Source organism: Myotis daubentonii, chromosome 5 (assembly GCF_963259705.1).
Source record: "Myotis daubentonii chromosome 5, mMyoDau2.1, whole genome shotgun sequence".
Classification (NCBI taxonomy): Eukaryota; Metazoa; Chordata; class Mammalia; order Chiroptera; family Vespertilionidae; genus Myotis; species Myotis daubentonii.
The window spans coordinates 90,872,653-90,899,726 of record NC_081844.1 but is presented as its reverse complement, the minus strand read 5'-3'; the positions used below and the strand labels follow the sequence as shown (position 1 = coordinate 90,899,726).

The 27,074-nt window shown below is 55.1% G+C and overlaps 1 protein-coding gene across 2 annotated transcripts in view; it reads right to left on the bottom strand.

The window, feature by feature from the left end:
* Positions 1–20,484, bottom strand: part of NDST1 (N-deacetylase and N-sulfotransferase 1) — a 56,809-nt gene extending 36,325 nt beyond the window's left edge. The window contains exons 1-2 of one of the 2 annotated variants that reach the window (XM_059698957.1): positions 20,354–20,484; positions 19,478–19,534 (exon numbers count right to left, since the gene is read on the bottom strand). The gene's annotated coding sequence lies outside the window, so the exon portion shown is untranslated. Of the gene's footprint in view, positions 1–19,477; positions 19,535–19,941; positions 20,082–20,353 lie in introns of those variants that run through there. The other variant, XM_059698955.1, reaches the window with a different exon arrangement.
* Between the last annotated feature and the right edge of the window lie 6,590 nt (positions 20,485–27,074).

The following is a 27,074-nucleotide window of genomic DNA, read 5'->3' as shown; positions in this document are numbered from 1 at the left end:
GGAGCTTTTTCTGTTTTTGTTTTCATCCATTTTATGTGTATTTTAACTTAAAAGCAGACTCTAATGAGCCTTCTTGGAAGCAGACCCACAAATCATCCATCAATGTACAAGCAAACAAAGCATAAACCCTGATTCACTCGCAGGCTCTCAACCTGGTTGTTGTGGGTTCCCCGGCAGGGACTGCCCAGCAAGAAACCTCAGGAACTTAGATCTGCTTGTGGAGAATTTGTCTTTCTTCCAACAGGGCCTGAGTTGAGAGTTTACCTTTGCACCAGCTCTGAGGAAAGGGCTTACAGAGCAAACAAACAAGTCAGATTGCTGGGGGTGGGGGTGGGGGCAGCGGGAGGGGGGAGGGCGGAGCAGGGAACAAGCAAATCTGGACCAGCTGCCCTCCTGTCCCAAGGTCAGGCTCCAGTCCCCCTGAAGCTCCCAGCGCAGACCCAGATGGGCAGGCCCACCCCAGGGCATGATCCTCATGAGCCCATCAGCTTCCCAGAATAGGGGTCCCTCCTCCCAACCCCCAAATCCATGTGCAACACCATCAAATCCATTCCTATTTTTCTTAGGCTCAGATCACAGGCACTCAAAAAGACTGGAGTGATGTTTCTTTGCAAATACCATAACCTCCCTGGCTGACAGCAGCTGGCAGTGACTGAGCTCCTGGTAACTGACCAGCCCCACACCCAGGCTGTGCTGAGAGCTTTCCCTGAATTATCACACCCAATTCTCACATCCTGAGAGGTGGTATCACTGACATGTGCACTTCACAGATAAGAAAACTTAGGCTCAGAGAGGGTAAGCCACTGACTGAAGGTCACACAGCTAGGCAGAGGTGGAGCTAGGAGCCCAAGCCAGCCCACGTCAAGCCCCTGCTTGTAACTTCTATATAGTCCTGCTAGCCACCATTCCACACCATTCTTGAGCCAGCTCTTTAGCCCAAAGCATATCCAGGGAGAAGCTTTCTGCGGGCGGCTAGCCCCAGCTGCCTACATGTAGGCTAACCCAGGAGAATCTGCAACGGGAAAGCCGTTACTGGCAGAAGAGCCAGCATAGGTCCCCAGAGAGGCAGGACCTCAGCTAGGGGGTCCTTACCTTCTCCTACATCAGGGGCTTCTGTTGTCCCAGGCAGGAGCCCCACATGAGAAAGGGGGGCTGCCTCCATGCCCCAGGAAGAGGCCTCCTGCTAAGGACGAGGAAAGAGAGGCAGGAGTGAAGCTCAGAAGCAGGAGATCTCAGCTAACCACCAACAGGAAGGACAATGGTGACCGACAACCTCACGGGCCTGCTGCATGCGAGGTACTATAGCAAACACGGCCCGCCATGCCCTCATTTATCGTCATGGATTCCCAGTGAAGTAGAAACAAGTTTATCATGCCCTGAGCTTCTCCCCTGGCTGCCACCCCCGCAGAGGAGCAGGGAAATGCCAGCCCCTGCCCTCCCACATGCCACCCCACATCGCCAGATGCCCCATGAGAAATTCCGAGGAGCAGGCATATCTGGGGACCTCCATCTCGTGGATGCGGAAGCCAAAATCCACGTGGGCCTGGAGTGCACATCAGCATCCCAGCGCCTCTGTGCCTCCGGACTTGGCCCGCCCCTTCTCTGTGCTTCTGTTTCTTCAACTGGACAATGAGAGGAGTGAACCAGATCGGAAGCTGATGACCTCCTGGGGACAGAAGCCTTTGAGAATATACTGAGGGCTGTTACTGGACTATCACCCACATTCTACACAAGTTCAGGGTGGCTAAACCCTCTAGGGGCCCTGCGGGCTTTGATGAGCCGTGGCTCTCACGGTCTAGACAGGACTGAAGCCACAAACGTGACACATGAGCACCCTGGAACTCACCATTCCAGCTCCCCATGGCCCTGCCGCCCTGCGGTAAATCTTTAACTCTCGGACCTGTTGGCACCAGGTGGATTTAAGGGCTTGCCGAGCTGTCAGAAGTCGCAAGAGAAACTGATCCTTTCCTTCCTTCCCACACCTCCTCCTCCTCCATCAGGAAGCTGCCGGCCAGTCCTGCAGCAACCCAGGGGCTGGGACACTGAAGGAACCTGCCTCTGGTCCTGAAGGCAGACAGGACCCAGCGCCAGGCTCCGCAGCCAGCCAGCCCTCACCTCTGCACCCTGGGCCCCTCTTGCGTGGACATGAACATGCACACGCCGCTCGCACACAAACATCCAGACAGACCTGGGAGGGCTGGAGAGCAGGGAGGGCACTAGGGGCCATGGTCAGAGGGCACAGGGAGCCCAGGGAGAGAATGACAAGACCCACCGGAGCTCCAGGAGCAGCCGCTTTACTGCACCGCGTCCTCTCAATGGCTCCACACTCCTCACTTAACAGGGCCGGCCGGCCGCACCTAATCCCAGAGCCAGGACAAATGGCATTACAGTTGGCCAGTCCCCTCCCCGGGAGGGAGGGGGTGGCCCCAGGGCACCCTGAGCCACCAACCATGTTCCCGGAAGCCTTCAGCACCCCACCCCCACCATGTCTCTAGTCAGAGGCTACCAGCACCTACCTATTGGGCCTCAGCCCAATTCAGTCCCCGGCCCAGGGATCTCCCCAACAGGCAGGGACCCCTGCCTGTAGGTACTTTCCACAGAAGAAGAGGAAGCATGTCCCTGGCCCTTAGGCTTCTGGTCCCGCTCAGGAAAGGTGACAGCCAGGAGCGGAGGAGCCCGCGCTGGCAGCAAGCGTAACTGCCTGCAGTTCTGCCTGACCTCCTACATGATCTTAAGCAAGGCCCTCCCCTGCTCCAGGCCTCAGTTTCCCCACCTGTCCTGCGAAGAGGCAGAAGAAAGGCTGATATTCTCAGGCGGGGTCAGCTGGTGGTCAAAGCAGCTGTGGCTTTGGCTTCTGGCCCTTCCCATGGCCCCGCCCTGCAGAGGAGGAAGCCGGTGACGCCAGAGTGTCAGGTGCCTGAGCTGAGAAGGGCCTCAGGAAGCCCAGAAAGAAGCGACCTGGCCACAGGCAGCTGGAAAGGGGCCAGGCCCCTCCTCGGCAGTGACCGTGTGAGAGCGTCCACACGCCAGGTGTCTGCCTTTGTAGTGACACCCAAAGCTACCTGCTAATGACAGAACTTGAGGGTGGTGTGCCTGCATGCATGGGGCTTAGGGATGGAGACGGGGCAGACTGTCCAAGGAGGGGGCCTATGATGCGGCCAGCCCCAGGTAAATCCTAGGCACCCCTGCAGGGATGAGCCGTCTCGGCCACCTCTTAACAAGTCACCTGAGGCCTGGTGGTGGTGGTGATGCCGACTGGCCCCGGGGGATACGCCCGGATCAGGCTGCCTGCAAGACAGAACTGAAAGGCTCCAGGCCCTGTGGCCAGAGGGGAGGCAGCCAGGTTCTCTGGGGCACCAAGGAGGGAGAGAAAGCTTTGAGGCACTTGAGCTGCAGAAGCCCCTAATCTTCTGGAGGCCTGACCGGCATAACATGGGGCCTGCTGAGACCCAAGGCCCACATGAAAGGGGCCTCATCCCTCCAGACTTGCTGGGGCTTGTCGCCATGACAAGAGCCCCTGCCAACACACCTCGGTGGCAAGGGGCTCAATATGCTCACACAGAGGCGCAGCTGGCAGGGAAGGGAGCAGGGAAGGGAGCAGGGGAGGGACAGGCGGGCCTCGCTTTCTCTGGAGCATTGGCAGCGAGAGAGCAGAGACACAGCAAACTGCGCCGGGTGACCTATATATCACAGGCTCCTTTTCAGGGGACCCAGGGGGTCTCAGTGAGACTCTTGAAGGTGCCTCACAGGTGTCCCCACACTCCCAGGGCTCAGGAGACCAGAGTTCTAGTCCCAGACCTCCAGGCGAGGCCAGTGAGGCAGCAGGCGCACGTTCAGGAGGCCCCCCCTCAGGGGCTGGTGTGCCCCTGCGCAATGCTGGGGGGAGCGCCACCTCCCAGCGCGCCTGAGTCAACACTCCTCCAGGTTGGCTCCAGGGGCCTCGCTTGCCTCACCTAGTCCCAGCCTGGCCTTGACCTCAGTAGCCTCAGTGGCCTCAGGGACCTCAGTGGCCTCAGGGACCTCAGGGACCTCAGGGACCTCAGGGACCTCAGGGACCTCAGTGCCTCAGGGACCTCAGGGACCTCAGGCAAGCCTCGGCTCCTTTCTGGGCCTTCTTTGCGCACCTGTAAAGTGGAATAATGCCAGATGGCTCCAAGGGCCCTCCTAACTCTAAGCTGGGAGATTCTGTAGGGATCATAACTGACTGCCACAGCTCACCCCAGAAACAGACACAATGACCCCCACTCCCACTGTCCATAAATCCCTAGTCACCACGCTCCAGGTGGACAACACTATATACAACGTCAGCTGTGTAACTGGATGCGGGCCCTTTGCTAACTGCGTGGCTCCACTTCTGCAGGGCCTCATTTTACAAATGTGGAAACTGAGGCTCATGGCAGATAAGCAAGCTCAAGCTCCCAGCTGCGAAGTGCTTAGCTGAGATTCAAACTGGTGTCTGGCTTTCATCCCAGCATTCCATAACATCAACCACAGATCACCCAAAACCCACAGGGCCTGGAGGATGCCATCGGGTCTTTGTACCTCCCACATGGAGGGCGCAATGCTGAGGCTAATGTGAAAGGCAGGCTGGTGGAGGCCGGGAGCAGGCGGGGACGGGAAGCCCGCGTGGGCGCTAGGCATTTGCAGGCTGACCAGCCTGCAGCCAAGCCAGCTGTCCACCGCTGTGACTACAATGTCCTCGTCACCACCTGCACACCGCAGCCACTGCTGTGCCATTTTTAAATCGTTACACAGATGCCAAGGTTTTTCACAGACATTGCTTTGGCGTCACATGACAACCTTATAGGAACTGAGCAGGGATTTCTTCTCTTTCTCACGTGAGGAAATTGGTGTTCCCAGCAGAGGAGTGACTTCCCAAAGAGCACACACCAAGGCAGTGGTTGAGAGTGAATTTGGAGTCTGCATCTCCCGCCTCCCTGTCCAGGGCTTTGTCTCCCCTCCATGCCCTGGACTTTTCAGTGTGACCAGCATTGATGGCCTGATAACAAAGTGACCACTGTTGCGCTCACTCTGTGCAGGGTTTCATTTCACAGGTGGAGATGCTGAGACAGAGAAATGTGGAGCCTCTGGCCCCAGGTCACCAAGCTAGGAAGGGGCGGAGCTGGGATTCGAGGGGTGGAGCTGGAATTTAAGGGGCGGAGCTGGGATTCCAGTGCAGGGTGGTCTGGCTGTGGGCCTGAGCTCAGCATCTCGGTGCGGCACTGCTCTGTCTGGGACTAGAGGGACCAGGAGACCAGACACACTCAAATAGTGTGCGTGTCTGGCAGGTTATGGCAAGATTATGATAATAGAAGGACAAACAAAGCTCTTGGAGAGCCCACTAGATGGAGGTTGTTATGAACATCTGGGCAGGAGGCCAGGAGTCTGAGCAAGGGACATGGGAACAGAGGGAGGTGACAGATAGGAGGGAGGCGGCCTTGTGAGACCTTGGTCAAGTGCCTTGCTCTCTCTCAATTTACCCAGCTGGTGAGAAAAGTCCCTGGAATATCTCCAGAGCCTCCTCCAACCCTAGAAACCCTTGGGCCCTGGGAAAACAAGCAATGCTTGGTGACAGCCTGGCGGTGAGCCCTGGGGGACTCTGAATGTCCTTGGCCATCCTGGCACGGCTCAACTGCTGGGAAACAGGCTTGCAAAACACAGGGCCGGCCAGCATGCCTGGGCACCACTGAAGTGTGGGTCCTGAGGGGGCCACATTCCGCCGCTGTCAACCTTCCCACAGCCCCACAGCAGCAAGCGCCACCCAGCCTGACTCACAAGTGCCCAGTGGAATGGCACTCCAGGCCCGCCCTGCCCCCGCTGGCCCTGTCCAGAGCCCTACATGCAACTCAGTCCCCTCACTGTCACCCGTCCTTCAATGCCCCTCACTCACTTCGTAAGGTCAGCCCCTGGGATAGAGAGGCAAGGGGTCCTGTAGGAGACCTTAGGGAAAATGACCACCCCATCCCAAGGGACCTGGGCTAGGCAGAGGCTGCCCAGCCAAGTCAACGAAGACTCTTGGGTGGGGAAGGTCAGGAGAGTCCATCAGTGCCGGCCCTCAGCCGAGTCTCCACACTAACAGTTGGCCCCTCAACCCACATGTGAAACATGCTCCTACTCAATAACCTTCCATGGCTCCCACCACCCACCAGGCAAAACCCTTCAATCTGACTGGCTACACAGGCCACTGTTACCAACAGCCAGTTAACTGGGTGTTGTGTGTGACAGGGCCTTTGCTAGGCGCTTTGTGCACATTGTCTCATTTAACCCTCACGGTGACCCTGAGACGCAGGTACTGAGGTTGGCCCATTTTTATAGATGGGAACATTGAGGTTCAGAGAGGTCACGTCTTTGGCAGAGAAAGGATTCAAACCTGTGTCTGGACTCTGGTTCTTGACCATGGTGCTGTGCGGCCTCCTCAAGTGCCCCTGCCAAGCTCAGGGCCCTGGGGCCAGCTCAATGCTTCTATGTACAGGAGGGGAAACCAAGGCACAGAGAAAAAGCTCTCTGTGTTAGCAGCAGAGTCAGGACAAGGCCTCTCCTCCCAGGGCTCCCTGCCCTCCACCCCAGGAGGAACTCCCTCCCAGAGGCATGCCCGCAGGAAGGCCCGGACCATGAGTCCTTAGGATCTGCCTCTTCCCTCTGCCCAGAGGAAGGGAAAAGCAGGAGCTTTGCAAAGAGAGATCAGATCCCTGGGGCACAAGAGGGTCCCACTGGGAACCCTCACGGCCCCTGAGGAAATCACCCTTCAATAACAAGACCATCTCCCCAACCCCAGGGGGAGCGCCAACCTCACACCTCTGACCTGAAATCTCCATTGTTCTCCCGAAACCTGCCTGTCCTGCAGCCTCCCTGTCTCAGTAAATGACAACACGGTCCTCAAGGCAGAAACCTTGCCATGGACACCCTCTTCCTCTCACATCCCACATCTAATCCATTGGCTCATCCTGCAAAATCAAGCCAGAAGTGGACTCCCCAACCGTCCCCACACTGAGGTCCTCCCTCATGGGAGTGACTGCAGCAGCCTCCTGGCCAGAGTCCCGCTTCAACCTGGTCTCTTCTCCACGCGGTAGCTCACACGATCCCTCTCACACGTATGTTGAAACAAGTCACACCTCGACCAGCCCCTCAGCCACTTCCCCTTTACTCCGACCCAACAGCTAAGTCCTCTGGATGGGCCAGGAGGCCCTACACACTCCCTTGGCCCATCTCCCACCAGGATGGCTCTTATTCTTCCTGCCCTGGCCACGCCAGCCTCCTTGCTGTTCCTCAACACACCCCGCACCCTTCTGCCTCAAAGTCTTTGCGATGCTCTTCCCTCTGCCTAGAATGCTCTTCCCCAGATACCCCATGGCTCCCGTCTCCCTCCTAGAGTCTACTGTCCCCTTACCAGAGGCTTCCCACGACCTGACACAGCAGAGCCACTCCCTGAAGTCACACTTTTTACCTCCCTTCCAGCCTTATCTTTCTTGCAGGCACCTCTCACTACCTGTTAGTAGTTAGTGCTGGGCTAGTATTTGTTGGCTTGTTGATTCTATCTCACCACTACAATATCAGCCCCAAGCCTCGGTCTGTTTTGTTCCATGCTGCAGCCCAATGCCTAGAAAAGTGCCTGGAACAAAGCGGATGTTGAATGAGGGACTACTGCTTTCCTCATTTAAACACACCTTTTGGTTTCTGCAGGCCCCTGGAAGACCAGGGTCACCTGGGAGCCAATACGATACTCCACCAGTGCCAGCTGCAACCCAGAGGTTGGCACATGAACAGTGCGGGTCAAATCTAACAACTCGCTGCTTGGACCAGAACAGGACAATTACATTGGTCCCTGTCTGATGCCTTTGCCTACTTTGGGCCACTAAAGGAGAACTTTCGAATCTGAAAGCTGGACCCACGGGGTGGCTCCAGGCACCAGCAGGGGCATGGGCCAGGCTGCTGCTGCCCTCCCTCCCAGCCCCCAGAGCTGCCGGGTCCAGCATCTACAAAGGCTGCCCATCCTCCCAGCAAGAGGAGGCGGAGGAGGGAAGCCCAGGGCCACGCCTGCCCCTTTCCTGTTGTCAGCAGGACCATCAGAAGGAAGCTTTGTTCTCAGAATAAAGAGTGTGAAGCCCCGTGCCAGGCGGAAACGGGCACAGGCCCATAGCGACAGTTTAAGGAAAAATAAAAAAAGGGATGGAGAATGTCGGAGGGGTAATTTGCACACCCAGCCTGTTTCTGCCTCTAGGGTGGCTGTGACATGGTGGCTTCACCTTTCCAGGCCCCAGCCCACAGGTCATCATAAGCAGACGACTGTCCTCACTGAGTGATGAGGCACCGATCCTGCAGGGGGAGGTGGGGACAGAGGAGTATGGCCTTGCCTGGGCGTCGGAAGACCTGGAGTCCAGGCCCGACTTGCCGCGCACTCGTATGACATTGGAGGGTCCCTCCCTCTGTGTACCTCAGTTTACCCATCTGTAAATGGCTTGTCCAGTCTGCACTTGAAGCCTCAGTCTACCTGCCACAGGACCCTCACAGTGGGGTACCCTTCGAGTCTGAATCTTCCAGAGCAGGGAGGCTGTACCCCAGACTGAAGGAAGCAAAGATGAGACAGAAATCTGCACACATTTTTTCAAGCTTCCCAGGTCTTCTTGTATCCAGAGCAATTGTGACCTCTCCGCTAAGACCTCTTCCAGGAGGAGACATCTTAGCTGGCCTCAAGGGATGCTTAGGATTTCAATTAAGAGTGAAATAAAGCTCAGATGGACAGACAGCTGGATAAAGGGCTGACGGTGAAAGCAGGAACTCTAGAAGGAGGATGAAATAGAGAAAGGCCCGAAGGGAAGGAGCGGGGGGGTGGGGGGAGAAGCCAGTCCAGTAAACTGAAATGACCCCACCTCCCATCCCCTGTCCCCTCAGGACGCAAAGGGCTGGCATCATGCCCTCTGAAGGCTGCGATCCCAGCCTCCCTTCTCCCCGCAACCCCTCCGAGCCCCGGGGAGCACAGGGTGGGGACAGATGCAGGCTCAGTGCTCCTCTCCTGGGTTATGCTGCAGGGGACACTTTCCATGACTCTTTATCCGCAGCTTAAGAAGCTGTCTGGGTCAGTAGCTAAGCAGCCACAGCTTATGTGGGAGAGGATTCGAGGGCCACAGGGCAGGCGGATCCAGAGCCTCTATTAAATGGACCTTCACAGCTGGTGGGGAGCACCACTGCCACACCTTCATTCATAAAGGCAGCACTTATTATGCTCCTGCTGTGTACCTCACCCTGAGCCTGAGCACAGTGTTATGGGGGACACAGGACCCTCCATAACCCTCAAGGAGCCCACAGAGCAGACAGAAGAGGTACCACTACCACACGGAGAGAAAGCAGCCCATGCCCTCAGGACAGGGTTGCCAACTCAGATGCCTAGAGAGCCAGAAAGGTCGTGGAAGTGTGTGAAGCGGCTGGTGGGGCTGGGCAAAGTGGAGTGTGTGTGCCTCATCTCCAGGAGTGGCCACTGGGGAATGGTGGCTCGGAGTTATATGATCTTCCCATTTCTGAAGTAAAGCCAGAAGTTGGGATTTTGATGTAAAATTTCCTATTGTCAACTAGTTCAATTTTTGGCAGGGGCCAAGCAAAATCTGCCTGGGGGGCGGATGTGGCCTGCCCGTTTGTGACCTCTGTTTTCTTTCTTTTCTTTTTTTTAATATTCTAACTACTGGGCAAACCGGCTAGGGCTTAATTAACCTAATTTTAATCTTTTTTTTTTAAAAAGTGGTTTTATATATATATATATTTTATTGATTTTTTACAGAGAGGAAGGGAGAAGGATAGAGAGTTAGAAACATTGATCAGCTGCCTCTTGCGCATCCCCTACTGGGGGTGTGCCTGCAACCAAGGTACATGCCCTTGACCGGAATCGAACCTGGGACCTTTCAGTCTGCAGGCCGACGCTCTATCCACTGAGCCAAACCGGCTAGGGCGTGACTTCTGTTTTCTTAAAAGAGACAGAGAGCACGCTGTGGAGGATGACTTCCCGTGCTGGCCTGGAAAGTGGGGCAGGCACTGCTGGGGAGGAAGCCGTGGGGAGGGGGTGGGTATACCTGCTGGAACCATAGGGACCATGGGTCCAGGCCCCCCGCACCTACTGCCTGCCTTTCCCCCTACAAAGGAGTCCCTGTCTCCATTCCCAAAGCAGGCACAAAGGCATCAGCTCTGTCTGTCCCCAGGTGGTAGGAGGAGGGGCCACCTGCCCAGCAAACCTCCAGACTAAATCAATTGGTGGCAAAATAGCACAGGTTCGATTTCATCCCTGGAGCTTGAAGAACAGGTCGGCTAATGCAACAGCTCCATTGGGGGGAAGGGAGAGGAAGAGACAATGGGGACAGAGCGAGGTTGAGAAGGGAGTCCTGCCTGGCCAGGCGGCTGGTTACATAACCCTCCTTCAGGACAAAGCCATGGGTTCAAGGCACGGAGTGGGGAGCTGGACCAGGGAGTCCCAGAATGCAGAGAGAGTCTCCCTCCTCCCCCGTCCACCCCACTCTCCGACCTTGCCCTGCAGTTCCTGGAGAGCCCACCTCAGAATGCAGGGCCGGAGATGGAGACTCAGACCCCAGGATAAAGCACTGAACAAGATTGCACAGCAAATGAGCAAGTCTGTCACGGCATCGCTATGCTTATTATTCCCATTTAGCAGACAGGGAAACTGAAGCACAGACACAACTCACCCGAGGGCATGCAGCTTGCAGGGAAGGTGCTGGCTTGGAACCCGACAGTGGCCTCCGTGACCACACTGTACCATGGTGCTGCACTGCCACCAGGCTGCTTGCTACGAGAACCACCCAGCCTCTTCAGCAGCCTCCTCAAGCCTGCGGCAGGCACGCGACCCCTGCCCTCCTGTCAGCACTCCAGGGGAGGTCAAGTCCTCTAACAACCTGACGAAACCTACAGGTGCCGCAGAAGAATGCACAGAAATGCCTCCCAACGTTCACGTGGTTTCAGGGGCTCACAGATCTCTGCAACGGTGAGAATGGATGGGTCAAGATCCTAAGACACATAGGATCAAGAGATAGGAGGCGGCTGAGGGGAGGGACTCCCCCAAATCCTCTGGACCCCCCTCATATGTAAACTTGGAGCCCAAACGCACAGCTGCTTAAATCCACAGACGTGCGCACAAACAGTGCTCAGGGCCGACTCATCCCTTCAGGACTGGGAGAACTGAGTGAATCATGACACACAATAGCCCTTGCCTCGCACCCACTAGGTGTGACTCAGCTCCCAGCTGCTGGGCAGGCGGTGCACAGCTGGGCCCCGGCATCTGGAGGGGGTGGCATCACCCTGTGAACCATCCAGCCTCCTCCCCTCCATGCAAGTCACCAACTAGTGGGCCCACCGCAATGCGGGCCAGACCTGGCCTTCTCCCGACCCAGCAGCTCTGCATGTCTCCAAGGGGGACCCCTGTATAGCCCCTGCACAGCCTCCATGCCGGGTCCTTAGAGAAGTAAGCCAAGACAACAGCCTCTTACAAGACACCGGAAGAGCCCTGACTGGTTTGGCTCAGTGAATAGAGCGTCAACCTGCGGACTGAAGGGTCCCAGGTTCAATTCCGGTCAAGGGCAAGTATCTTGGTTGCGGACACATGATCAGATGTTTCTCTCTCATCAATGTTTCTGACTCTCTATCCCTCTCCCTTCCACTCTGTAAAAAATCAATAAAATGTATTTTTTTAAAAAAAGACACCGGAAGACCCAGGCTCTAGTCCCAAGTCTTCCACAGCCTCACTGTTTGACCTCAAGCAGGCCCCTCCCCCCTCTGAGAGCCTCAGTTCCACCAACTGTACAATGGGGAGATGTGCCTGTCAAGTCCTTCCCAGCTCCAGAGCTTGATCCTAGAAACAGCCCAACAAACTTCACGGGGCCCTGGGATCTTGCTTCGGGAAGTTACATAAACATCCTCCAGAAAAACAAAAGTCAAACTTAAAGACTCTACTTTTTTTTTTTTTTTTTTATATCAAGAAGCCCTTTTTATAGTCCAACTTCCCCCTTCCTACTTCCATTGTTCCAAATATCCTCTGAGGACCGAGAAAATACATTTGGTTTCCGTCTGGGGTTTGGGCTTCTTGGCGCTCTTCCTCTTGGACGCCGCCCCACCCCTCCTTGGCAGCTTTCTCCCCAGCACACACCCATCTCTGCCCCCCAAGCATTGCTCTGGGCCACCCTGAGGGCTCTGGCTGCCCAGCCTGCCAACGATGGGGGGTGGGGAGCAGGGGCAGTTTTGGGGAAACAAACCCTTCTCTGGTCTGAGCTCTGGTCCCAATCGAGACACCATGTGGGTGAGTCCCGGCCCCTCCCTGGGCCTCAGTTTCCCGCTAGGAAATGAAGGGGAACATTGTGTCAGGAAAGCCCGTGGGCTCCTGGGCAACACCTTGGGGAGACTGAGGCAGGAACGAACAGCAGGGTAGACAGCAGGCTCTGATCTTCACCCCACACCCTTCCTGCTAGAACCAGAGGAGATCTATTTTTTCCTCTTATTTTACCTCCTGCCCTCAGAGTGGGGCCTGGAGCCCAGCACCGAGCCTCTCTGTGCTCAGATGGCCCATCCATAAGACAGGAAGAGTGACAGTGCCTGCAGAGGCTCCAACCTGGAGGCTTGAGCCCTAACCACCCCAGCCCAATCCGCCAAGCCCAATTCACCCATTTGATAGAATGTATACGCCTGTCTCTTTAGAAAAGCAATCTAACTTGTGCCTACTACACAAACACTCCAGGACAATCCCCACTGCCCTTTTCCCAAGGAGATCATGCTTCTAAGCACCCCTACAGAATCCTATAGAATTCCTAGACATACCCCCCGATGGCTATATGGCCTCAGTATTTTCATCTACAAATGGGGACAATACTAGTGCCTGCTTTATAGGATTATTCTGGGGATTACTCCAGATACGATTACGTGGAAGTGCCTAACAAGCCCTGATAAGCTCCCAGTAAATGTGAGTGGCAATTATACGATCATCATCATTGAAATTATTGAGACGCTTAAAACCACTGGACCGGTGACGGCTAAGGCCCCTTGGCCCTCTCATCTGGCCACTGTAATCACACACACATGTCCACTCCTCACACCCCCGCCCCCAGCACCCAGCCGTGTCTGAAGCAGGACCCACACTCTGTCCAAACAGCTCTGGCCCCAGCCCCAGAACACAGCCAGCTTGTTCCTGGCATCATCCATCCTTGCTACTCACAAAACACCCTCCACTTTCAAATCCCCCAACCCTGCCTTCCTCACGTGGCCCTAGCACTGTCTCTGGTAATCCCGTTGGGGTTCTGCTGAACCCCATCATTGCATCACAAGATTGTTTGCTGGGGTCAGAAAGCTCTTACAAGATGGTGGCTCCTTGAAGACAGAGTATTGAGAAACGGGGCTTTCTTCTGGCTCCTCCACATTTGCTAGGTGTCTGAATATGCTGACAGCCCAAGGAGAGAAGCATCCAATTTTTTAAATTAACTAACCAGTGTTTCTCAAACTTTAGCCGGCATCAGAATTGCCTGGAGGTCTTAAAACCGGCTGCTGATCCTGGTTCTCCCCGTCTCTCACTCCTCCTCACCTGTTTCTGATTCAGTAGGTCTGGGTGGGGCTAGATAATTTGCATTTCTCACAAGTTTCCAGGTAATGCTGATGCAACTGGTCCAGAGACCAACTTTTGAGAACCACTAACTTAACCTGCAGGTGAATCAGGGAGAGCTTCCGTAAAGAGGTGATGCTGGCACTCCCATAAGAGCAGGAGCTGCCCAGATGTAAGGAGGACAGGAGAAGCTGGGCAGAGGGTGCAGCATGAGTGAGGCCTGGATGACGACATTCATTTCTTCTCACCTGGCCTCTGCCCGGGCAGGTAGGGTAAACCAGAGGTGGCCGCAGCTGCGCAATGACTACAGCAAACCTTCACCGACCGCCATCCTGGACCTGCCCGGACAGGCCGATCCTTGGCTGGCCTCGGGGTGATGGGAATCCACACCCTGCTTCATGGAGCCAGCAGACCTCAGGTCTGAATCAGGCCAGAGGCTCCACCATACCCCAACCACGTGAGCACCAGAATTCTGCCCCACACCTCCAGACAACCTGCCATCCTGGCTAGCTCTGCTGGTTCGCTTCCTCATTTCTGGTGCCTCCTCTGGCCAGAGCAGCCCCTCAGAAACCAGCAGACCTTGACAGTAATCAGGCTGAGCTGTGCCCCTCGCTAAGACTTAGCTATCACATCTGCTAAAGGGGATGACACCGTGCCTATCTCCTACTGCTGTTGGAGGGAGTGTAAAGAGAGCTCCTCAGTCAATAACAACATCATCAGTATAACAATCACCATAACTCAGCACCTTCCTGAATTATCTCCCTAAATGCTGTGAAAGGGGGACAATTATGGTCCCCTTTGTACTCTGAAGAAACTAAACAGCTTGCCCCACGTCCCTCAAGTAGAAAGTGGTCCAGCAGGGATTTGAACCCAGACTGTCTAGCCCCAGAGCCTAGTTCCCAGCCTCTGCTGCCTGTGTCCTAGACCTGGCCTAGGTCACCTCTCCCTGCCACCATCCTCTCCCCCTTCCTAGGGCACCGGGAGACTGGGCAGGAGGCCTCTGGAGGCTCCAGGCCTTAGTGCACACAGTCTGGGCCTTGGGTCCCTGGCTTGAGGGCAGCCCAGCGCCTGCCAGCCAGGTCATCTTCTTTGGCACACTGTTCGAGATACCGTTGAACATGGCCTTACAGAACTTGAGCACCTTATCCTGAATGAAAGGAGAGAAGAGGAAAAACAGGTGTGACAAAGAGGGGAAATCCTGCCAGGCTTCCCGAATAAGGCCAGCAGCTCCCATACGCCAGGCAGATTGCCCCATCTCTCCGGCCTCAGTTTCATCACCCGAACAAGCCTTGAGACAGAAAGTTCAGGAACTTAAACTCCCGGGAGCCTTCCCTTCATCTCGAAAGAACAGATCGCTTCCCAGATGTAAACGAACAATAATAACAACCACTGTTATCTTTAACAGTTCCTACTTACTGGGCCCTTACTGTGATCTGCTCAACCTCCCTAGCAAAGCAGGATTCTTACTCTCCTCCTCCTGCAATTGAGGAAACTGACGCCAAGAGAGATTTGGGTAACTTGCTCTGGATCCCACAGCCAATGGTGGCAGTGCTGGGATTTGAACCCAGGACTTTCTATTCCACTCTGCAATGCTGCCCACCTCTGCTGGGGCAGAAATGGGCCACACGCAGCCCCTGTTTCTGGGCACAGAGCCTAGGGAAGATGAGACATGTTCCTAAGGAACCAAAATTCAAAGCCAGGTATGTGAAGGGCCCATGAGAGGGCCAGATAACAGGTTCTGCATATATAAAGCAGGGAGTGGCAATGCCAACTCTGCAGAATTAGGAATGACTGCATGTAGAGGTGACACTGGAGCTGGGCACTGGTGAGAAGGGTTTGGGGGGTTGAGGGGAAGCGACTAGGCTGCAGCATCCCCGCTATTAGCAGGGATGTGGAGGTACAGCAAGGGAAAGGGAGCACAGAGGGAGGGAGAAGAGGCAGCCAATGGGAGACAGGGCACTACCTAGCCAGCCACCTCCCATACCTTGCCTTCCAGTAAATACATGTTCATTTGTGATACACATTTTAAAATTTAATAACTCTGATCTGTATCTAAAAATAAAACAGGTAGTAATAAAAAGGGCCAGGAAGCAACTTAACACAAACTATCCTCCATCTAGAAGAGAGCTTCATCCCCAATTTGACTCCTTTGGTGACAGACTAGCCTTGAGGCCACATGGTCCAAGACAATCATGTCTGCCCCTTCCACCGAGCTCCAAACCTCCCAAGATCAGCAGAGCCTGCTTTAGCCTCTGCTGCAGGGAAGGGAGGGATTACCCTGCCCCCCACCCCTCCCACTCCTCACGTTCAAACCTGCCAGCCCTTTCCTCCAATCCCTGCTGATTCAGCCTGATTCATGATGCAGCCTTATTTCCTCATATTTGAGGAAAGAGAAATTGAACCCATTTCACAGATTGGGAAATAGAAGAAAAAGGTTCAGTCCTCTGTGAAACCAGTCTCCGCCAGCACAGGCTCCGGTGGCTGATCCACACATCCTGAGAGGCCTCTAGAAGGTAGGCTGGGCTGAGTATATTCCACGGGGCAAGGACTCTCCTAGGCGGAGCCCTGCAGGCCTGGCATTTATGAGGAACATCCTGAGATGTACAAGAAGGGGCAGTTCTGAAAAGCTATGAGAAAAGCAGGGTGGAAGTGGGCCAAGCACCCCCCTCCCCACCCCCGCCAGTGCTAATATTCTAGGGTAACTTGGGAACTGAAAGAGGTCACCCAGGCCTGACCCTCCTGGTACACGCTTCCTGCAGCCTCTCCAACTCTCCAGCTTCTCTGCAGACCTTCGGGGATGGGGATCTCTCTCCTCACCAAGGAGCTTATTCCCATTAGCTTCCCTGTCACTCTTGATGCTGTCTGTGCCCCCAGGAGCCACACAAGACAAGACTACGCCCTCTGTACACAGAGAGCCCTGCAGGGACTTGAAAGCAGTGACACTGCCACGGAATGGTCCTTCCCCAAATCTTAGACCACCTGTGATGACCCCAGTCCCCAAGGCAGCTACAAGGTCCTGCAGCCTCCCCTCCTTCCCTCTCCGTTCTGTAGCTCGTGTCACACTCTGGCCATCTCCCTGCTGGACCAGCATTTCTGAGCTGGTTTCCACCCAGCCAGTCTTGCCACCATCTTTGGCCAAGTGACCTGAGAGGAGCAGCACAATAGAACAGAAACAGTTCAGGCCTGTGTTCAAATATAGCTCTGCGATCCCTCTGAGCCTCCATTTCCCCATCTGAAAACGGGGCAGGGGTGGGGGAGGCCGCCAGCAGCAGCTCCTTTGAAGGGGTATTGTGAGATTTCAATGGGGCGTCTGTAAGAAGCCTGGCACAAGGCAGCGCAACAGGCATCGACTCAACGAGCTGCTTACAACCCTCTGTCCTCCCCACCGGCTTCAGGATAAAATCCAAACTCCGGGCACACTGCAAGCTCTCCGCCCCGATCTTATCTCCCACTGCCCCGATCTTATCTCCCACTGCCCGTTCCCAGTCTGCGCCTCACCAACGCTTCCTCCCCCAGGAAGCTCTGCGGACGGACATCAGCAGCGGAGGAGCTTTCCCCTCCACCGACCTTACAAAGCCCATCCATCACTCATCACCTCCGCCATCACTTGATCCTTGTCTTCCCTCCCCCATCAGATCGGCAGCCTCTCCAGTCAGGAGCCAGCAGCACCTTTTGCCCATTTCATGTCTCCATCACCCTTGTCCACAGCTATTTAACAAGCTACTCTAACTTTCCATTTCAAGTAAAGAATGTCCAACTCTTCCAAACAGTCCAGGTATTTCCAGCCATACCCCAGAGCAAATTCCAACCTCTGTCCCGTCTTAGGGACTTTCAGGCCTGGTCTTAGTCCCAAAGTATGGCAGATGGGTCAACAGCCCAGGGCAGAGGGAGGCCAGAGGCCATTTCTAAGTTTTCTCAGGAGACTTTCTCAGATGCAGAGTTTCCCAGTTGGCCCCTAGGCCAAACCCAGCCTATGATTCCTTACTTCTGCTCACATCTTCATCTTGTGATTGCCAAACTGTTCCGTGCATACCCCCTTGTTGATGGGAGGCCAGCTCTCCATCTTTTCTTGCTTGCTGGCTCCCTCCCTTCACCTACTGATTATCCAAGAGGCCCCTCCCCCTGCTCTGATCATGATGACAGGAAAGTCTGACCACATGCCAAGGGTCATCCCCATCGCTCAGGACTCCCTTCAGCCTTCCGGCCCCTCTCCCCATTTCCCTGAGTTTCTGAATCCCCTCAAAGTCCAGCGAGTAGTGGACTTTCCAGTGGCATTCCTACAACTGAAAGTGAACTGTCGTCCCCCCCCCCCCCCCGAGGGCCCCTAGTCTCAGGACTCAGGAAACGCCTATGGGCCCTCAAGTCCAAGACACAGTGCTGGACCTGCCCTCGGAGCAGTTAGAACAGCAATGCACAAACTTCCATCTTCCAAGAACTTCTTTCGTTATCTACCCCCCTCCATTGTTTTAGGATGTCATTTATGAACTAACAATTTGCTTTCCATTGTTTAAGAAATTACTCAAAGCCCCCAATCAAAGCCCAATCAGCAATCATGAGATGGTACCCCCTGCACAGGGCACTGGGCCACCCTACTAATTCACTTACAGGGTATTTAATGAGGACCCGCCATGTGTCCTAGGCTCAAAAACCCATACACGCGTGCATTTTCCACAAGGATTCTGCAGTCCTGACGCTGGCTCAAAGTCCACTCCTCATTACTATCCTCAAGGACCTTTGGGGCTGGGGTACCTAGAGCAGCCCATAAGCTTAGCACTGGGGACTGCTGATGAGTCACACATAAGGACGCTGAGATGTCAGTGCCTTGGCCTTAGAGCTCTCATCACCCCCAGGGCTTTAATTCTGGGCCCCACCTCCGCCCCCTGCTGATCTGAAAGTGACCTGGTCTAATGGAGATGAAAGCCACTGCACTCCCCTGGGTGCTGGGGAGAGGTCTGTTGACAAAGCCACCAGCTGTCCCCAGCCAAAGCCAGGGAGATGGGCTCCTCCCTGCACCACCCCAACTGGGAGAGAGTTCCTGCCAGGGATCCAGGCAGCAACAGAAACTGGACCATCACGGAGCTCCAGGCCCAGGCTCCAACTGAGTTCCCCTCCTGCTCCAGCTGCCACAGCAAGCGCCAGGGCAAAAGACCTCACCCGCGCCAGTACCAGTACCGCCAGAAGGAGCATCACCTGGGGGTGAGGGGAGTGGGGAGGGGGAGCAGGTGTCCTCACAATTCCAACTGAAAATGAAACTGCGCTCAGTCATAGCAGGGCCTTATAGAGCCCTGTTAGCTGAGACTCGGGCTGGGGGAGGGGAGTCAAATCCAAGTTCCACTACTTCCCACCTGCTTGACGTGTGCCATTCTGTGCCTCAGTTTCCCCCTCTGTAACATGTGGTTAATAGTCATGTCAAAGAATTAAATGAGATCACATATGTAAGTCAATTAGCCCCCTGTCTGGCCCACAGTAAACATGCAATAAGTACTTGTTGAATATAAACGAGCCACTGTTTACTGAGGCCCCGCAGGTCCTTATTTCATCCTTATTCTGGCAGATACTACCTTTTGCCCATATCACAGGTGAGGAAACTGAGGCTAGCTAGGAGCAGGTAAGGGACCAGCCCAAGATCACACAGCTGGAAAGTGACAGACACCCAGGTCAGTCTGAACCCCAGACCAGGGGCCAGCACTACCCCAGGCCGTTCCAAATGGGTGTTTTTTTCCGGGGGGTATGGGGGAAGAACAGCACAGGGGCGTGACTGGAGTGTATCTCCTCACCCCGGCATGGCTCCTGGCTGACCCAGGTGCTCACATCTGGGGAAAAGCCAGGAGGCCAGCCCCCAGATTGCCCGCCGGCCCCAGAACCCACGCGTCCCACGGTCCGCGGGCGCCCCCTCCTCACCTGGTCCCCGGGGGTGAACGGGCAGCGTCCAGACGGGTGCTCCTGGCTCCTGGGAACCTAGGGAAGAGGGAGCTGCAGACCGGGCCGCTCGCAGCCCGGAGAAAACCGGTCGGGCTGCCTTCCCCTTCCTGAAGCGGGGACCCGGCCCCGCACCCCCTCCCTCGCCAGACAAAAGTTTCCCCTGTTCGGGAGAAGGGGAGGGGGAGGGGGCATTCCTCGTGAGTGACATTATGCGTGACCTACAGCTGCCGCGTGCCCTCCGCGCACCCCGGCCCCGCGCGGCCCCCCACCCTTTGTCCTCCCGCCCGGAGCGCGGGGCCCGCAGCCCCGCCGGCCCGCCCGGCGCCCGCCCGCCCCAAACTCGCCGCGGGGCCGCTGGGGCGCCGCGCGGCCTGCACGCCCGGCTCGGGCCCCGCCGGCTGGGCGACCGGGGACCGGCCGGTTCCGGCCTCCGGGCCTCTTACCTGCCGCGGCGGGGCGCTACCCGGGGAAGGGGGCGCTCCGGGCGAGCCGCCGGACGCCGGGGTCCCCCGGCATGGCGAGCGCTGCCGGGATCGGCCCGGCGCGTTAACCCCTCCGCGGCCGCCGCCGCTCCCGCCCGCGCCCCCGCCCCGCGCCGCCGCCGCCGCCCCGCCCCCGCTCGCTCTCCTCCCGCCCCTCCCGCCGGCTCCCAGCCCCCATCCCGGCCCCCCAAACAGCACGGGGGCCGCTCACAGCCGCCCCTCCTCCCGCGGCCGCGAGGTGGGGGTCCCCCTGAAGACGAGAAGTTGGGGTGCTCTCCCTCGCCCCCCACGGACCCGCGGAGCACAGACGGGCGAGCCCGCGCGCCGGGGGCCCCCAGCCCGCGCCCCCTTCCCGCCCCGGCCCGGCGCCCACCTTCCCGAGCCGCGGCGTGGAGCGGGCTCGATCCGTGACGGAGCGGGGCGCCGGCAAAGACCGGCTCCGGGGCCGGCGGCGGGCGTGCGGCGAGCGCCCGGGGCGGGGGCGGGCGGGACCCCGCTCTGCTCTCGGGGCTGGATTCTCGGTTTCTACCCGGATTCTCCCTCGGCTCTCCCGGCCGATTCGGTGCTGCTCGGCGACCACGTGACGCGGCTGCCTTTGACCCCGGTCTCGGAGCGGGTAGGGGGCGGGGGCCGGGGGGTGTCAGATGCGGCACCCACGAGGGCTGGGGGCGGCTGCCCGGCGCCCCGGGGGTGGTGGCCCCGAGGAGACAAAGCCGGGGGAGACCAACAAGTGATTGGGGTCAAAGGGAGAACAGCGCTCGGGGGTCGGAGATGCTTCAGCGAGAACCTGGGAGACAAAGACCCGCGTCCGCCGCGCCTCCGAGGGCCCCGGGAGAGCGAGGGGCCTCGGCTCTGCAGCCCCGGGCCGAGGACAACCGCCCTGGGCCTCGGCTCAGGCGCCGCGACATCCAAGTCTCCGCCGGAGTGACCTCCTGGCAGGCCTCCCATCCCCCCTCCGCTTCCCACCTCTGCCCTGACTCTAGAAAAACCCTTTATTTCCTTTATCGTGATTATCTGGTTCATTTGCTGGTTTCCCTGTTTACTAAAATGTCATCTCCCCCAACAAGTTGTTCCCAGATGAATCCCCAGAGCCGGGCACACAGCTGGCAGATGGAGAGGTGGATGACCTTGTGCAAATCCCTTCTCCCACTGAGCCTCAGTTTCCCACTCCCAGTGTTATTTCAGCCAATCCAACAACCCTGCGAGGGCAAGGTTACCGCGCCCGCCCGGAACAAGCAGATGGGACGCCCAGGCCCAGAGATGAGATGGTTTCTGGGAGTCTCCTCTGCAGCTGAGAGCCTCAGCCTGCGCTCAGATCTGACTGCTCCAGACCTCAGCTTCCTCCCACGCGGGAGCGAGCCAGCCTGTAAAAGCGGGGGAGGGGGGGGGCCTTTAAGGGCTTGATCAGTGAGCCTTAAGGGGCTTGCTTTGCTAATATGTAGATCATCAGCTCCCCCCTCCCACCCCCCCAAGATGCTGATTCCAGGTGGACCTGGCCGGGATGAGTCTGGGCTTACTTGGAAAATAGTGCATTGGTGATTTCCTAAGGACCTTCAGAAGCTCAAGATCCTCTACCTGTAGAAGCAAAGCCCCAAAACATCAGCAACCAGAACAGAGCAAAAGGAGGCAGAGAAGCCAAGTTTGACCCTGAGAGCAGGATAGACTCATCCTGGTGCCCCCAAAGGGTCATGTCCTGTAGTGAGCGGAAAGGGGAGGAGAGGGGCTGGGGGATGCGACCAGGCTTCTGACTCCCAGGTAGGTCCACCTGACAGCTTGGACTTCCTGTAATCAGACAGGATACAGCCTAATGGCAGCAGCCACAAGCCTAAATTGCAGGCCATCTTCAAAGACAGGTTTGTGACTTCCTGGTACATACTCCCACCACCCCACCAGGATGACCAGGGAAATCAGCATCCACCAGCAAATTCTCCTTTATAAATCCATGTTCCTGCCCAGCCAGCATAGCTCATTGAGTGTTGACCTATGAACCAAGAGGTCACAGTTCAATTCCCCATCAGGGCACATGCCCAGGTTTCCAGCTCCATCCCCAGTGTGGTAGCCAATCAATGATTCTCTCTCATCGTTGTTTCTCTCTTTCTCTCCCTCTTCCTCGCTGAAATCAATAATATATATATATATATTTTTAAATCCCATGTTTCTGTAGTCTGTAACTGGTCTTGAAGATGGTCTGGACCTTAGGTAGGCTAAGCAAGGCCCTAGAACCTGACTCATGCATATCTCTGCTTTGGAAGCCATTTCCATCTGCATGAGGCCCTGTGAGCATATTCTCTATGCCAAGCACTATGTTCCTGGTAAGGAGACGCAACGTGTAAAGAGACATGGGTTTGGAGATGCTCTGTATGTCCCTCCCTGTGTCCAGAGACTATCGGAGCTGAAGGCATGCTGGGGACACCCAGGGCAAGTGCTATGGCCCACAGTAAGAGGAAAGCAGGATGAGGGAGTTTTGGGGGGTGGGAGGGAGACAGCCTCTGACCAGGAGCAAGAAGAATGGGTGGGATCTGGGTAGGGAGATGGACATTCTCAGCACATGAGACAACCTGTGCAAAGGCCACATGGAGGACACTCAGGAAAAGTTGAGTGTTGCATGGACAGGAGGCGGGGGGCAGGGTGAGAAGAGCAGAGGAAGCAGGAAGGAAAGAATGAGAAAGAAAACTGGAGAGGAGGGTTAGGAGCAGATTGTGAGAGGCCTTGTGTGAGGTGCTCTGCTGACTGGGATTATCTGGGGGCCTGCCTGGTGGAGAGAGAAGATTGGTAGCAGGGGAAGGGAGTGATAAGAGCCACACTGAGGGAAGGTGGAGGGGAAGGAGGTCCCCTGAGCTGAGTGACGCTGTATCTTGCCAATGGAGCTGCAGGTCCACTGTTTCGGGGGGACACCTGTGAGCTGGGGTGACTCCCTATCACTCATGGCTCTTCCTATTCTTTTCACGTCTTCAGAGTTGCTGTTCCTCAAGCGGTACCCAAGGCCCTCCAGCTCACTGTCACCCAGAAAGCCTGTGAGAAGGCGAGGCCAAGGCCCCACCCCAGGAAATGGCCTCCACGGGTCTAGGTGAAGCTAAGGACTTGCATTTCTAACCACACCCTGGGCGGTTAAGCAGACTGTACTGCCCCGCCTTCCCCCTCAGGACCCAGCCACACCTCCCAGAGCTTTGGGGGCCTTCTTTATGCTGACAGCTCCCCCTGCCCGGACTCCCTCCTCAGCCCTAAGCCCCGCCCCCACTGCCCACTTGACACTCCCCTTGACTGTCCCAGGAGCACCTTTGTCCAACTCCATAAAGCAAAGGCTGGACTCATTATCTTCCACCCCAACCTGCTTCTCCCCTCCTCCTGGGTGCCCTTTCACCGTCCAGTCCAGAAATCTGACCCCAGTCCCTTGTCCCCACATCCTATCCACCAGCCAGTCCCACTGGTTCGACCTCCAGTTTTTTCTCTAACCCAACCTCCTGAGCCCCATCTTGTCTCTGCCTTGCATTAATGTCTTGTCTTAATGACCTCTTACCTCCCACTTTGCCCATCCTTTTTTAAAAATGTTTGTTTGTTTTATTATTTAGAGAGGAAGGTAGAGGGAGAGAGGGGAAAAACAAACATTGATGCCAGAGAGAAACATCGATTGGTTGCCTCCCACATGAACCCTGACAGGGGGTTGAACTCACAGCAGGGGTCTGTGCCCTGACCAGGATGGTGCTCAACCAATTGAGCCACACTGGCCAGGCCCACACTGCCCATTCTAATGCAATTTCCTTGTGCCCATTTCTTACTTAAAACCACCAACAGCTTCCCATTACTCTGAGGTAAATTCTCTGCCTTGTTGTCCAGTCTCAATTCTTGTCCTAAATGGTCTACCCACCCTTCTCCTTTACCTAATTCCTTGTGAAGAGTGCAGACTCAAGCCAGGCTGCTTGGGTTTAAGTGCTGGCTTTACCACTCACAAGCTGTGTGACCGTGGCCAGTTTTTCAACCTTTCTATATTCAGTTTCCTGGTCTCTAAAGCAGGAATAATAGTATGTACTTCATAGGGCTGTTGTGAGAATGAAATGAGCTAAATATGTAAAACCCTCAGTGTGGCCCTGGACAGATGGTTCAGCTGGTTAGAGCATCGTCCTGATATGCCAAGGTTGCAAGTTCAATCCCCGGTCAGGGCACATACAAGAATCAACCAATAAAAGCATAAATAAGTAGAACAACGAATCTGTTTCTCCCTTCCTCTCTCTCTAAAATCAACAATAAATTTTTAAAAATGTGTTTAAATCGTAGAACCCTCAACGTGCTATCACATGATAAGCGCTGCCTGGGTTTTCCTCCTCGTGTTTCCCTTACACCCCTAATCCAGACCATGCTTCCTGGTCTACACATCACATCTGCCTCTTCATCATCCTTGTAGTTACTTGTCGGCTGCCTGTCTCTCTCAAGCGTAAACTCTGTGTGGAGAGGACCATGTTTATCACAGTGTCAGGCGCAGGGTAGGAACCCCCTCACATCGCCTGGCTATACTGATGCGATGAATGTCAAACAGATTCATCATAAAACAGAGGATACTGTTTTTCTACAAAAATACCCATAAATGGTATTTTGTTCATTCATTCATTCATCCATTGTGGCCCTGTCCTCAGGAATGGATATAGTCTACCATGTAAATGAGTCAGAAGATACAATGCAGTGTAACTGTGTTGTTACAATGGCCTGTAACAATTTCGTTTCCCAGGAGGCCTTTGGAACAATGAAAGGGAAAAGTAACTAAAAACAAGCAGAGCTGTCTGTTTAGCCAGCACCCCCAGTTCCCAGCAGGGATGTCTTTAGAGCAAGAACCATAGGTCTCATCCTGAGGGCATTCAGGCCACCTGCTCTTTCTATGCCTAGAGACCTCCTATTCAGCCTGCAGGGCCCCAATCCTGGCTCTAATGATTTTGGGGACTATAGTGAGATTTGTCAAGGACAATCCAAATTTCATGTTGTTTGCTTCTTTAAAAAAAGTAAAAGGTGATTGAATGAATGTGTAACTACATGTTATTTCGTGTTGGACTTCAGTGGAGGTAGAAAATAGCCTCTGTCCGACCATGTGATCTGATTGTGGTTTGGAGAACATGGTCACCGTAATTACAACACTGACCACATGGTGTGAGTTCTCTCCCTCCCTCCCTCCCTCTTCCTCTTTCCCTCCCTTTCTCTCTAAAAATCAATAAAAAGAACAAAACAAAAATTACTTACTCTGGAGCATGCCATACGCTTTCCCTTTACTTGACAGCATGAAGCTCAGAGTGGTGAAGCAAATTCCCCCAAGTCACCCAGACAAGACTGGTAGAGATGGTCTCAAATCCAGACCCATCCAACTAAAAGACTAAGTTCTCGTCACTATTTGACTCTACCTCTCAGTGCCCAGGTGTCACGAGTTCCCACACTGTGCACGGCCACCTGGGTCTGTGCCTGCTCCCCTTGCTCCCCTTGCTTCCACGGGGCTCCCTTCTCACCCTTCCCCCTTGCACACCCACTGTCAACAATGCCACTGCCGTCCAAAGAGCACTGCAGCTGCTTTCCAAAGCAGTCCCATCTCTGGGGCCAGGTTTCCTGTTTCAGCAGAATCTAAGGATGTGTGTCACACCTTCCCCAGTCCATCCCTTACTCCCAGGAGCTGCCACTGGGCCAAAGACTCCGCTGGCACAATCCCTCCCATGTGCAGCGCTTTTCCTGTTTTTTATAAAGCATTTTCCAGTTCTATACACCAATTCCTGGGGACTCCGCAGCAGTCCTGAGAGGTAGATACAATGGAGAATTTCACCCCATTTTAAAGATGAGAAAGTAGAGGTTCAGCCAACCTGTGGGAGATCCCCTCAACTGGCATGAGAGCCGAGCAGTTTCGACCATCTGCCCACATTCTTCCAAGTCTCTGGAGCAGCGGTTCTCAACCGTGGCTGCACGTTAGAATCACCGGGGAATCTTTTTAAAATCCTGATTTCTGGGCCTCATCCTCCAGAAATTCTGTTTCTTTGTTACTAATGTTGTGGCCCCACCCCATAACAAAGAAACAGAATTTCCGGAGGATGAGGCCCAGAAATCAGGATTTTAAAAAGATTCCCAAGTGATTCTAATGTGCAGGCAAGGTTGAGAACCACTGCTCTGGAGGTTGCAACTTGACCAAGAGAACAGGGATGGGGCGATCTTTAGAATCCTCACACAGAGGAGATAATGGCTTTTGCAAACAAATGTAAATCACTTAATTCCCCGTTTTATGATGTTCATTGTGATGCACCAATTACAACCTGGCAAAGAAAAACACTTCGAAGCACGTGTGATCTCTAAATGATGTGACAGCAATCAGCTCAAAGTCCGCTGAGGGCAGAGCAGGGCCAGGCCAAGTTCAGCCCCAGCATCAGTACAGCAGGTGCCTAGGGCCAGAGGGGGATGGACTTTCCCAAACCTCTCAGCTGCTACTCAGACGGGCTCTGCCCTGACCTTGCTCTCACCCCAGGCCATGTCTCCTGCACTCCATCATCTGACCTCCTCCTTCTTCATTCTCTTTCACTTGGTCACCTGGAGTGAAATACTTTCAACAGCACTCAACTCAAACGATGATATTAGCCCTACCTGGTTCTGCTCAGTGGATAGAGCATCAGTCTGAGCACTGAAGGGTCTCGGGTTCAAATCTGGTCAAAGGCACATGATCGGGTTGCGGGTTCGATCCCCAGTGGCGGACGTACAGAAGGCAGCCAATCAATGATTCTCTTTCATCATTGATGTTTCTATCTCTCCTTATCCCTTCCTCTCTGAAATCAATAAAAATATATATATTTTTTAAAGATTATATTAACTTAGCCCTGGCTATTGTCACTCAGTGGTTAGAATGTTGTCCCTCGAACCAAAGGGTCATGGGTTGGATTTTCAGTAAAGGGCACCTACCTGGGTTGCAGGTTCAATTCCCAGACGCATGCAGGAGGCAACCAATCCATGTGCCTCTCTCACATGATGTTTGATATCTCTCTCTCTCTCTCTCTCTCTCTCTCTCTCTCTCCCTTTCTCTCTACCCCTCCCTCCCTTTCACTCTAAAAAGCAATGGAAAAAATATACTCAGATGAGGACTAATA